The following is a 4,906-nucleotide window of genomic DNA, read 5'->3' as shown; positions in this document are numbered from 1 at the left end:
GGCTATTATGGACAAACTCTGGGCAAGTGCTCCTCTGTAACACATGCATTAAAAGAAAGGATTTTAATAGCCTTCAAATTACATCACATAGAAGGGTGGGATTCACTCCCCACCTGATCACCTCACAAACCCTCTACTCTATGCCACTGAACTAGGAATAGCAAGAACTTTATCCCTCTTGAGGGAACTCTCTTGAACTGTTGATATTTTTTTTAACTGCCAATGGCTCCAGACTAAAATGGATTCATAATGATATTTAACTACAAATGGCTTTTGTACCTTGACCTTGTCTCTTACTGAAATGTGAAGAATGTTAGAGGGGTGGAGGGATTAGAAGCCTTTGTGTTATGGAAGACTGGTTTGGAGGACCAGCCTGTTTGCCTGGATGGTTCTAGAAACCCTCTTCTGCTCTCTTTGCTTCCATTGACCCCTTTGCACAAGTATTTCTCAAGTACTTTATATTCTGCTTAGCAGAGAGATGATAGTAAATACTTGTTGAATCAATCAATTCAAAAGACAACCGTTGCTTTGGCCTGTGGTCTAAGGGTGGAGGGAGGTGTGTTGTAACTTGCAGAGCCAATAGAGCAACTACAGTTTACTTTCCTTCCTCCAAATTATGAGGAGTCAATTTGTCTCATGCCTCCATCCATGTTTTTGTTTTGCTGAACATATGACTAAATAATTTGTGCTGGAAACTTTTTTGGGGGGTCCGGTCATGGGGCCTGAACTCTGGGCCTGGGCAGCTCTTCAGCTCAAGGCTCGCTCTACCACTTAAGCCACAGTGCCACTTCTGCTTTTTTCTTTTTGCTTCTGTGGTGCTGAGGAATCAAACCCAGGGCCTCAGGCATGCAAGGCAAGCGCTCTACCACTGAGCCACCTTCCTAGGCCTGTGCTGGAAACTTTTGCACATGCATATTAGTTTTATAAGTTGGACATTCATCCTTCCCCACAGAACAAGATGATACTTAAGGAAGTATGGATAGTCCAACCAGAAGTCACTACCTTCACTCATATTGCTGTCAGATATACAACATTCTGAAAGAACTAACAACAGGAGAGCTCATACTTAAATGGTTTGTTCTGCTTATTGGCTCTCTACTATCAGAAAATTTCTAGGGACCTTTTCCTTTCCCTCTTCCTTTCCTGTTTTCCTTCCCTTTTCCTTTTCTCTCAACTTCCTTTTCCATCTTTGCTTTCTTTCCTTTCTCTTCCTGTTCCTTTTCCATCTTCTCTGTTCCTTTCCCTCTTTCCCTCTTCTTTTGTCTGTCTCTCTCTATCCTCTCTCCTCCCCTCTTCCTTGTCTCTTTCTCCCTCTTCTTGTCCACAAGGGAATGCTCCTTCCAGGAGATGCTCTGTATCAACCATTGACTTCCCAGTTCCCCTGATTCCACCCCCCCCAAATGTGGAAATAATTGTGCTGTAGCTCAGTACATTCTTTAGAAATAATCTATCTTAGTGGCTTAAATTCTGTCTCAGAGATCTGGGAAGTATGAAAAGATGGACCTCCCCTTCTAGTACACGTTGATAAATAATTGCCATTGCAGCTCATGTAAAATTAGTATTCAGTAATAAAATTAAAATAACCATACCACATTACAATGTTTTGTGACTATACTGACTCTTGATCATTTTCCCATGTAGTTAAATAATATCCTAAAACATGATCTACTGAAGCTTCCAGTATTGAAACTTGTGGAGGCCATAGGTTTTTAAGCAGTCTTCCAATTATTGGGCATTTGGGTTGATGGTTTTTTTCCTTTTAATTCCATGCCATAGCAGGGGCATTGGCTCTAACATGTGAATTTTGACAGAAGATAGGCACTGAAAAAGGGGCACTGTCATTATGAACATAGGTCTCAACAGTTGCTCTGTGGTTCACATATATTTTCCTCTTGCTGGGTTGGCCTCCTGGGGGTCAGAAACTGGAGTTCTAATCAGTGAAAGCCAAGTATGGACACTGCCAACTTGACTCACATTAGGAAGTTCCCGAGTCTCCTGGGCTGTATTTTTCTTTAGGACCTGACAGATCCAGGCAGAGTGCAAATTAAATAGGAAGAGCCAAGCCAAGCCTCCCTATCTTTCACATTTCTGAGCATAGGTCTGGAGCAACAAGGGAACTCTAAACATTGACCTCTAGTAAAAAAATATGATAACACACTTGCATTAATGGATCTGGAAGCCCCCCAATTTCAGGAATCAGTGGATGGAGTGCTGGGGGGGAGGTGGTATTTTGCATTCTCAATTTTATTACTTTGGTTTGCTCTACCAGATTTTTATACTCTTTCTTTGGAACTGTATAATGCCTATAAACTCTGAAAATTGCACCGAACTTTGGGAATTGATCCAAGCTCTGGATGCTAAAATGATGAAAAAACAAAATGAGGAGCTAGCTGGAAGACAAGCTTCATTTCATGGCTTGACATTCTTTCTGTGGTCCGACAGTTCCTGGACCATTTCTACCTTCACCTCGTAGGGGAGATGAACAGAGACTTGTCTTGGAGGTCTTGAGCCTCTACTGTTCAGCTCCATTGCTGAGCAATCACTTGCTGGCTGACCTAGGCCTTCAATAGGTAAAAACTTTGTCAATCTACACAGATTCCCTGGACAACTAAATTCATGTAAGAAAGACCTTCAGGGTCAGACTTTGACCAGGATCCTGTTTTTTTTGGACTGCCACTTCTTGGTGTGTTTTCTTTTCCTCTGATTAATACTGTGTCATGGGGTTGTGTAACAGAGGTGGTCATCTTACTGGTGCTTCCAAAGTAGGAAATGGACACGAAAATGTCCATTTCCACTGAACTGGAAGAGTGCCCTGAAGAAGTGAACAGCTTGGATTGTATATGAGAAAGGTGTGAATGGGATGAATGGGAAGTTGATGTCTATTGGTGTCTCTTTGAAGATGTGACATAGCTTCTTGACACTAAACATGGGCAAGTCAGGGATTGTGTTGATATTCTTCCTAATGGTAATTGGGAATAATGCCAACTGTGCCTGTGTTCTGTTGAGATTAACAGATAACTTGTGTGAATAGTAGGCATTGCTTTTATCATTGACCTATCCTTTTCTCGTATTCTTTAATGAGGTCAAACTGGAGCTAATTTCTAATGTATAAAAAATTCACCTGCATTTGACTTTTTAGCTACCAAAAGCTTCTAGGCTTTAATCTAGTTTGGTACTCTGGCAGACCTTGCAGCCTTCTATCTTGAAGCCAATGATGTTGACAATAATTGTTTCCATTACTACATACTAGATAGGACATTTTCACACCTCACTTACAGTGAATGATGCTAGACACTTATCCAAGAATGGCATTATCCAGGAATATCATTCTTTCTGTTTTCATTCATGTTGCATTATGACATCATTGCTGCTATTAAACTCTGAAAGCCCCATTGGTTGGAAAATATTACCAATCAACGGTGAAAGAGTAGAGGTTATTGACTCAGCTTTTCCATCTCTACTCTGACAATAAGACTTAAATCTATACCAGTGGACATTGTCAAAATTATAAATTACAGATGACGGATGAAAGATGCAATGAAAGAGCCAGAGAAGGTGATTTGAAAAAATAACACAGACAGAGGGTAGAAACTGAGGTAAAATTAAGACTGTCTTAAGGTGTTCCCCCTTCTAAGACTACTTAATAACCAAGAAAGCCTCCCAGAACCAGAGACCAGCAAACCAAATGACAGATGTGAGGATAATTGGAGGCCAGGGGTCCTCACTGAGCACCCTGGGGTCACTGAGTGTGCTGTTCCTATGAAAAGTCCTTCTTCAGCTGAGAAGTCTCCATAGTCAACACCTCAGGCTCAAAATCTTTGAGATGACTCAGAGCAAGTGATTAGTGTCTTGCTGGAATGTTGCCCTCTGGGGGCTTATTTATGCTTGGGGACCTTTTATAACTGAAGCTGCCTTCTCACGAAGTGCTTCCAGTGATTGTCAGAAATGAATCTTCTTTAGGCTTGCTTCCCCCACTCCCTTCTAGATGGTGGTTTTAATATGTTGAGATCTGAAGACCTGATCACAGCATTGAACCAGGGGAGCTTTAAGCAAGGGATGTATTAGGATAAAGTTGGAAGTGGGTTAGACCAGACTGACTCAGAAGACTGTAGAAGGAGACACTGACTGACAGGCCTTGCAATTGAGCACTGTTTACTAGATGTATCTGATACTAGGACCTATGGAAGAAACTTGAGAGATTAGGTGGTCATAGAAACTGCAGAGTACAAAGGTAAACACTGAACCAAAATGCCAGCCAGGCAGGTAAACACCAGCCAATTCATATTCTAGAAACTTCCCTGATCTTGTTCATGTCTCAATTTCTACCTCATCCTCACTACTAAGGATGAAGCTAAGTTCATTCACCAAGTTCTGATTATAAAAAATTTGGAGCAGGTCAAGCTGCTTTCTACCTCAGTCCATTTGGACTTACAGTATGAGCTATATTACCATCCTGTGTCTGGGTCCTCTTAATCCTTCAATTTTCTTTTTCTATACCACTCTCTCTGATAGTGTTTCTCTAATCATTTTACCTGCTTTAGTATTATCCCCATCATATAAATTGTCTGGAGTTTTCTTATCTAATTTTCATTGTGCTTCTAGGATATAAATGCTGTGAGAACAAGTCTACTTGTTCTGGTCATACTAACTACACATGGATTCAGGCATATAGTAACTACTCACAAAATTCTTTAGCATTGGTAAGTATTGCCATTTTTGTGATGTTGAGCCTTCCAATCCAGGAGCATGACAAGTTTTTCCACTTTCTAAGTTCTGTTTTGATTTCCTTTTTCAGGTTTTTAAAGTTGTTGTTTTTTTTTTTTTTTTTGGTCCAGTTGTGGGGCCTGAACTCTGGGCCTGGGCACTGTCCCTCAGCTCTTCAGCTCAAGGCTAGCGCTCTACCACT

This window comes from Dipodomys ordii, unplaced genomic scaffold (genome assembly GCF_000151885.1).
Source record: "Dipodomys ordii isolate 6190 unplaced genomic scaffold, Dord_2.0 Scaffold284, whole genome shotgun sequence".
NCBI lineage: Eukaryota > Metazoa > Chordata > Mammalia > Rodentia > Heteromyidae > Dipodomys > Dipodomys ordii.
This window is presented reverse-complemented; position numbering follows the sequence as displayed.